Source organism: Teleopsis dalmanni, chromosome 1 (genome assembly GCF_002237135.1).
Source record: "Teleopsis dalmanni isolate 2A chromosome 1, ASM223713v2, whole genome shotgun sequence".
Taxonomy (NCBI): Eukaryota; Metazoa; Arthropoda; class Insecta; order Diptera; family Diopsidae; genus Teleopsis; species Teleopsis dalmanni.
The window spans coordinates 159,338,001-159,347,144 of record NC_051846.1 but is presented as its reverse complement, the minus strand read 5'-3'; the positions used below and the strand labels follow the sequence as shown (position 1 = coordinate 159,347,144).

General features: G+C 29.9%; 2 long non-coding RNA genes across 3 annotated transcripts; one reads left to right on the top strand and one right to left on the bottom strand.

Moving 5' to 3' along the window:
* Window positions 1–4,196: 4,196 nt before the first annotated feature.
* Window positions 4,197–5,975, bottom strand: LOC119669618. Of its 2 annotated transcripts, none has more exons than XR_005251623.1 (5): window positions 5,934–5,975; window positions 5,675–5,882; window positions 5,401–5,594; window positions 4,543–5,314; window positions 4,197–4,486 (listed from the first exon to the last, which is right to left on the bottom strand). It is a non-coding gene; the product is annotated as an uncharacterized LOC119669618 (long non-coding RNA). The 2 variants fall into 2 exon arrangements; XR_005251622.1 differs by having other exon boundaries at window positions 5,413–5,594.
* A 402-nt stretch (window positions 5,976–6,377) lies between these two features.
* LOC119669026 lies at window positions 6,378–7,249 on the top strand. Its single transcript, XR_005251550.1, has 3 exons — window positions 6,378–7,015; window positions 7,076–7,151; window positions 7,214–7,249. It is a non-coding gene; the product is annotated as an uncharacterized LOC119669026 (long non-coding RNA).
* The last annotated feature ends 1,895 nt before the right edge of the window (window positions 7,250–9,144 follow it).

Sequence of the window (9,144 nt, the reverse complement as noted above, 5' to 3'; positions counted from 1 at the left end):
TTGGGTGTTTACGTTCGTTCGGTTGGAAAACACCTTTTCCCTAACGGGATTAAATGTTCATATGACGATGGAAAAATAATCTACGACAACAACAAGAACAACGACAAATTACATTGGAAGAACCAACCACCACATGAAGTTTGCCTGAATTTCAAGTTTGTCATTCTATTGAGTGTCCCGTGGATTGTGTCTATAATTAACAAATTTTTATTTGAGGTAATCTGTTATTATTTATTTTTCTAGAATAGTAAAATAGACCGAAATTCTGCAATTCAAATGGAATCAATTTTATTAATAATTTGGGATTAAATTTTAAGTTCAAGAATGGTGAATTTTTAGTAATAAAGAAAGATTTGAAAAACCAAAAACTAGTAGGAATTGAAAAAAACTTTTTGTCATCATTCTCTAGAGTAATTAAGTCAGAAATAGAATAGCTCTCAGTCACCAGGTGTGGTTATTTAAATTGGGATGGTGGCCTTGTACACCAAATCCCACTTCAGAACCAAGCTTTTAGCCCAATTTTGACAGTGTGCTCAGTTACTTATATTTATTTTTATGTTTCAATGAAATAAAATTAAACAAAATAACTCTTTTAATTAATTTAATTAATTTCACTTACCAAATAATGCTCTTCATATTGCTTAAGTATGCTAGCAGTCATAAAGTGCTAACAAACGCCACTAAAAGTAAAAAAGAAAAGAAAAAATAGTTTATTTTAATTATTTATAATAAAAAAAATTATAATAAACTAAATGTTTTCTTATTTTATTGCTTTAATAAAAACATTTTAATTAATTAATTAATTAGTTTTATTAATTTAATTAATAAATATTTAATACAATTCTGATCTGTTTTTTTTTCGATTTTTAATTAAAATAGAAATAATGATGTAAATCTCATTTCCTCGGGGTTTCTCTATATGTTGATATAACTTATTTCTAGAGTAATAAGATCAGTAACAGAGTAATGAACTCATTAATGGAGTAACAACTAATATAATAGAGTAACATAATAGTAATAGTGCAAATCAGCAACAACATAATAAATTGCGAGCGCATGTTTTCTGTTTTTGGGACTTTAAAGTCCCAAAAGCTGGATTACAGAGCTTGGTATTTGTGATCGTTAAATTCCCATTAAATTAGCAACTAACTAATTATTGCTGGTTGGTTAGTTTGTTTTACTAGCAGCAGTGCTTCTTCTTCTATCAAAGCGGTATATGGGCACGGTTACCACAACTCGTTTATAAAAATCTTCGTTTTAAACCCCGCTAAAATATTTCTTTTAATTAAATGTTTTCAGTTTGAATGAGTTATCAATACATGCATCTCAAATGAATTACAGTATATGAATCAGAAAAAAAAAATCTTTAAGAAAGATCTCTAGTCCTGCTATGTAATCTCAAAATCAACAACAATGTCTTCAAACTACTAGCAACAGAAATTAAACAAGGTGACTGTTCAGCTCTTATCTTAGTAAGGTTTAGTTCGGATTACCCTCTACCGGCACTCGAGGAAGAGACACCGAAGTATTTGTTGTGTCTATGTTCAGGTTTATTCAAAACCGGGCTTAAGTTTTTTGGTGTGCATTCTTTAATTTATTCGGCAATATTTCCAACAATTACATTTTCCAGACACATATCATTCGGCTGGTTATACATTAAGACCGAAAGGTTTTCGGATATTCTCATTTAAAATTCGCGCGCTGTATATTTTTCGATATTTTAAGTTTATGTAGTTTGGCAGCACTGTCCTTAATTACTATGCCAAAAATGAGCGCGATCTGTCAGACAGTTCGTTTACGGCAGCTGTTGAAACCAGTTCACCTCAGTAGTGCGTTGCGAAAAAAACAATGGAAAAAAAAATTGAACAAAGAGTTTGCATCAAATTTTGTGTTTCGAACGAAATTTCGTGTGCAGAATCGTTGCGAATGCTACAAAAGGCTTATGGGGAATCAGTTTTTATCGAAAACTCAAGTTTATGAGTGGTACAAAGCCTTTCAGGACGGTCGTACGACCGTCGAAGACATGCCGCGTTCTGGACGACCTTCGACCTCTACCACCGACGAAAACATTGAAAAGGCAAAGGAAATCGTGTTCCAAAATCCTCATGTGAGTGTTAGAGAGATAGCACGAGAGCTAGGCATCGGTCGTGAGATGGCTCGTTTGATTTTGGTGGACAATTTGTGTATGCGACGTGTCAACGCTCGGCTTGTTCCGATTCACCTCAATTTGTTCAACATTATCAACGATTTTAAGGCCAAAAATTCAATAAATACCATCGAACAGCCACCGTATTCACCTGATCTTGCACCGTGTGACTTTTTCCTGTTTCCCAAACTCAAATTACCACTCAGAGGAACGCGTTTTGAATCCATAGAAGACGTAAAACAGAATTCGCAGAGGGAACTCAAAGCCATACCGGAAAGCGCCTATAAAAAATGTTTTGATGATTGGAAGAAACGTTGGCATTTGTTTATCGCTTCTAATGGAGCATATTTTGAAGGAGATAAAATAAATATTGATGAAGGTTAAGAATTTTGCGTTTTATTTAAAATTTCCCGAAAACTTTTCGGTCACAATGTATTAATTATCAATTTTCTACCCACAATTCGATGGAGGAAAATTCGATTTACCTTCCACTTTAACTTATTTCTCTCACGAGTCAAAATTTCTCAAGAACTCAGTTTGATGTGGTTTTTGGTAAAAAAGTATCAAAGGACCTTATCACCTTGAGAATGAAATTTATGTTGTATATATTGTATATATAATATATAGTCTACATATATAATTCTTCAGTCAGTTAGGTGATATTATATTTTAACGTAATTGTAATAATATTTATTTACAAATAAATTTGTTAAATTTATAATATATTAAGATCGAATTTATGTCCTAAAAACGATATTCTGATAAATAAACTGATAGCGATATTAATATTAATAAATTCAGATTATAATATTTGTTGATTTTAATATTAATAAAAAAAAACCATACAATTCTTAATAATTAAAAAAATTTTGCCTAAACAATTATAAATATGTTTTTAAAAAAAATATAGCAAATCATTAAATTTCAAATTGTATTTGTGGATTCTATCGCAGTTAATTGCACTGTATTACCCAGGGTTGACGTCTGAGCTAGAAACTTAAATATGGAATGTAAATTAGCATTTATTTTAATACGGTCTTTGCGTAGACTGCATAAAAGACCGTATTACGATCTACATGTTTCACGGCCTTTGCTGAGGCACCACGATTTAAATTTTTTTTGAATTTTACGTGAAATGATAAGGAAGGTAATTTTTTAAATATACTGAATAAAAGTAAATTATTTATTCAGTTTTTTTATGTGTTATTCCATAAAAACAAAGATGATTTCTGTAAAATATTCATACATTTTTATTTTATTTTATTGTGAATGGGAAGCTTGTGCATACCACCCAAAAATTATGCTTCAAAAATTAAATAAAAGAACAGAAAATGCAATCCACAACAGTTTGAGTTTGATTATAAAACACGCTCTACATATTTTTGGATCCCTTTAAGTTTATTATGCATTTCATTTACACTGTTAGAGACGCAACAAACTCATTGTCCAGTTCCAGACGCAGTCATCTATCATTATAACAATGCTAGATCACACAAATATTACATATATAAGCTATTAGGACTTACATAGGCTTCAAGTCCACTCCGATATCCCCCGCCGTTGGAGACTTATCTTACCTCTGATAAACTTAACCGTTTTCAATAAGAATCGAGATAGAATAGTTAGGAGTTAACTTCTTATTATTCTCTCTTCAAACTCCTAAAAGTGGAAATCTTCTAAGAAGTAAACTCTTTATCTAGCGTTATGCTGCCTAACCTAAACTACAATCTGTAATTAGAGTCTTAAGGAGATGGACACCACTCTTTGGTGAACTTTGTAGAATAACTTTAGTATAATTTCCTTACTATATGGTTGGTTTATTCTGCCTGGAAATCAGTCGCTGTTTCCAAAGTTCTTTTTTCTGATAAGTTGTTTAAATAATGAAGCTTAATTCCGTATCTGATATAATTATATCAGATGCCGTATCTGATATAATTATATCATCAAGCAGAGTAGTGCAATATCTGTTTAACACATAAACTCTAGAATTTCCTGCAATATAAGGCTTAACCGAAAATCAAATAAAAAGAATATTTATATATTTTTCCCACCATTTTTTTATTTATTTTTTTTTTTAATATACTCATATAAAAGTATATTAAAATATTATTGTTAATGTACATAACAATACATGGATTAAACAGCTGTACCGAACAGAAACATTATCTGCAAATTTAATGCATTCAGTCCTTTTTTTCAAATGGAAAACGCATCCATTCATGGCGCTTAAATAGGCATCTATACGATTTATACCATCTATTAGACAAGTTGAACCAAACTTGTAACAATAAAAAGAACACATTTAAGTTTCCAGTTCCAGAGTTTTGTGGAAATTCAGAGCTAAAAAAACATTTTTTAAAAATTTTTTAAGATTTTATCAATTTATATACACTTACCTATAGAGTTCTCATCATATTATTCAGTTCCTGTTTGTAATATGTTGTAAACATTCTCATGTAAAAGTTATAACACTAAGCATAGACCCGTAATAGCTGAGGATCTGTCTCATCATATGTTCTCATCATATCAACCGATTCCTGTTTGTAATATGTTGTAAACATGCTCATGTAGAAGTTATTAAACCAAGCATAGACCCATAATAGCTGAGGATCTGTCATTAGTATTTAACTAACATTGTTAGTAATAGAAAAAGTAACAATTTCCTATGATCTGGTATCTTCATTGATTGTCCATTTGGAGTCCATTGAAATTTTTAAATATTCTCTACCAGGCGACAAAGATATATTAAGACACTACAATGTGTGCCAATAGATCACTAAGACCTTGAAAAACTGCAACCCACACTCTAAAAGTCAAGTCCTGGTCTGTCTGGCACTGATAAGAAAATTAACAATTTTCTTACACTCTCGGAGTCCTTCTCAGTTCATAAACAAGCATTACTGAAGTTTATCAATGCTGTACTTTAAGAAAGTACTGATAACAGAGTCCAGGTCGTACCGGAAAGATTACGCCACTGAAATCCAAAGGAATTGTGAAAAGCCAAAAACCTCACTTGAGCTCAAAAAGGGCCTTTTGAGTTTTAAACCCCGCTAAAATATTGAGTTTATCAATTCTGTACTTTAAGAAAGTACTGATAACAGAGTCCAGGTCATACAGAAAAGATTACGCCACTGAAATCCAAAGGAATTGTGAAAAGCCTTATTCTTCCTTAGGATAATAAAATATAAATATAAAATATAAAAGATATAATAAGAAGATATAGTAAATGCAAATGAGTTGGATAGAAATGTTACCATATAATTTACCGTCTCAGATGCTTAATAAGATACTCTAAACATCAAAGTATCCTATCCTTGTTCTTGAAGAGAATGAATGGTTGTTGAATAGCTTTCAGTCCCTAAACCCTGGAAATATAATGGAAGTAATATTAAGCATCTTACTTTAAGTCCAAGTTCAGCGGTAACCACAGCTGCGGTGATTTGCAACCCTGAAATAGTTAATGATTTTTATAGGTTTAAAGACTTTTAGGTTATAGAAATGAAAAATTAAGTTTAAAGTTGCACTTACTCTGAAATATTGACAGATCTTTTGATTTTGTTTAGCAAATCAAGTAAGCATGTTTGTTGTTGTCCAAATTTTTTTATATTTTTTTTTTTTGTTTTATGAAAAACTTAGCCGAGATCCTTTTTGAATACTTGAATCTTTCTGAAGGCCCGACACAAGTCATGAGCTTCTTCATCGTAAGCATTGAAGAAGTGCTTTCCCCTAGGTGGGCCTAAAAATAAAAATTAATGAAAATTTAAGAGATAAATAATTCGTTACTTACGTAGGGTGTTTTTAAGTAAAGTTTTTTATTGTAAATTTATTTATAAACCTCACAACTTGGAGGCTGTTTTAATAATAGTTTTAAAAGTACACATATTATATTCATTTAAAAAATATATTATCCAAGCTTTCGCGGTACTTGGAATTTAAGTGAGAAGGGATGAATTAGTAACTGTATTCCATTTTAGAAACAAAAATATAACCGAAACATTCATTTTTTTTTTTAATTTTGAATTTTGAATTTAGTTAAACTTTTTCTTAGGAGGAAAATTATGTTCTATACTCAACGAGAAATAATTTATAACTAATATTGTTCTTTAAGGTTAAATTTTTATCAAAAATTTAAAAGAAAACTATGTGTACTTGATTGAGAGAGAAATTGATTTTAATATATAAAAAATCAAAATTTTTTTTTTCGTAACCAATAACAACAAAATGTCATTGTGATAAATATGATTTATTAACACTAAAACTTGATTTCATTATTTTTCAGTCAGCGTGCAAAAACTAGAAAATAGATTATATTCCAAAATTGGTTTCGGCACCGTGTTATGATATAGATGCAATATATAGACCACTCAAGTTGGTTCGATGTTATATATGTGAGCAAGCATTGAAGTTAAAGGGCTAGACACAATTTCAGAACAAGGAAGTCTAGTGGGGAGGCTTGAAGATTGCGAGAGAAACTCTACTGAGAAAACTGCAACCGAAAGAAGAAAACGTTACGTAGGTAAAATGTAGACGTTAAAGACGCGACATTGAGGGTAATTCGAATATGTCGCATCAATGAGCGAGAGACCTGCCTTAAGAAAAATGAAACCAAAGGAAGAAAGTATGTTATGTAGGCATGGCATAGATGTTAAAGACAAAACCTAAGGGGTTATTCGAATATGCCACAAGAATGACCGAAAAAGCTGTCTTAAAGGAAATGCAACCGAAAAAAAGAACTACGTTATATAGGTATGACGCAGATGTTCCAGACAAAGTCTGAGCAAAAAAGCTGTCTAAAAGGAAATGCAACCGAATAAAAGAAGTACGTTTTGTAGGTATGACGCAGATGTTCCAGACAAAGTCCTAAAGCAGGTTCGGATATTTTATGAATATAAGCAGATGTTAAAGTATTATCTCTACAAATAATTCTAGGAATAAGAATCTCAATTGGAAGTCTTGAGTATTGTGAGAGAGCTTTCTTAAGGAAAACACAGCCCAAAGAATAAGGGTGAATTATAAACTACAGTAAATTGATTTTACTTTAATATTAATTTTTATATTCTTTTTTAGCTTTGGGTATAAAAGAAATCTAAAAAATTATTTACCATCCAAATATAAAAATATTAATAGGAACATAAAAAGAAAGTAAAATTTTAGCAAGAGACTTGTTCTTTTTATGCCGCACCTCGAAAAGATCGAACACTCCTATTGATAAATTTAAATATTTACATTAAATTTATATGTTTTAAGATACTTTAATAAGAGAGTTTTTTTTTACTGCACTATGGAGCGTTCTAATACTCCTATTGATAAATTTAAATATTTATATTATATTTATAAGTCTTTAAGATACTTTAATAAGAGAGTTGTTGTTTTTTACCGTACTATGGAGCGATCGAATATTCCTATTGATAAATTTAAATATTTATATTATATTTATAAGTCTTTAATAGACTTAAGCAAGAGAATTGTTGTTTTTTTGCCACACTATGGAGCGTTCTAATACTCCTATTGATAAATTTGAATATATATATATTATATGTCTTTAAGATACTTTAATAAGAGAGTTTGTTGTATTTTACCGTACTATGGAGCGATCGAATATTCCTATTGATAAATTTGAATATTTATATTATATTTATATGTCTTTAAGATACTTTAACAAGAGAGTTGTTGTTTTTTACTGCACTATGGAGCGTTCTAATACTCTTATTGATAAATTTAAATATTTATATTATATTTATATAAATTTAAGAGACTTAAGCAAGAGAATTGTTGTTTTTGCCGCAATATGGGGCGTTCAAATATTTCTATTGATAAATTAAAATATTTATATTATATTTATAAATCTTTAAGAAACTTTAGTAAGAGAATTGTTGTTTTTTGCCGCACTATGGGGCGTTCAAATATTCCTATTGATAAATTTAAATATATATATTATATGTCTTTAAGATACTTTAACAAGAGAGTTATTTTTTTACCGCACTATGGGGCGTTCAAATATTCCTATTGATAAATTTGAATATTTATATTATATTTATAAATCTTTAAGATACTTTAACAAGAGAGTTGTTGTTTTTTACTGCACTATGGATCGATCTAATACTTCTATTAATAAATTTAAATATTTATATTATATTTATAAATCTTTAAGAGACTTAAGCAAGAGAATTGTTATTGTTTGCCACACTATGGGGCGTTCAAATATTCCTATTGCTAAATTTGAATATTTATATTATATTTATATGTCTTTAAGAGACTTTAGCAAGAGAGTTGTTGATTTTAGTAACATTACGAAGCGATCGAATACTCTTATTAATAGTTTTAAATATTTTTTATTACAATATAATATTTAAATGTTAAATTTTTAATTTGTGGATTTCAAATAAAAAGTGTGTTGGCAATACTAAAATATGTGTTGGAGCAAACCGGAGTCGAAGCTCGATTGCCTCCTCTTACGTGTGCAGCAGCTGCCGGTCATTTAAATTGTGGAAGGGTTAATTTATTTATTTTTACTTTTATTATATATACTAATTATTTGTTAATATAATAAAAAGTATTAATAATAATATTCTTGGTTTTGTTGTCTTTTCAAGTGAATAAAATACAATTTATAGAATCAAATTCACTATTAGTTTGGAGCGTAGAAAATATAATCCACAAAATACATTTATTTCTCAATGTATTTGTAAGCTTGCGCACATGAACATGTGGTGTGGTGCACAATCTTATCTGCTGCCGTTTCCACACTTTGGTATGAATGAAGCGATTAGGCTGTCTGCTGTTTGGCCAACTGAACTGAGTAGCAGTAGTGCTGTTGTGCTTCGCAAGTGAAAGGTGGTGTTTGTTGTTGTCGGGAAACCAATTCAACCAATTCAACCAAACTAAGAGCAGAAAAAATAAAAATTCGTGGTGTAGCATTAAAAGAAATATCATTCTAAATTGCGGGAATTTTTTTACAAAACATAAAAATATTCCTCTTTTAATTATTAAAAATGTCA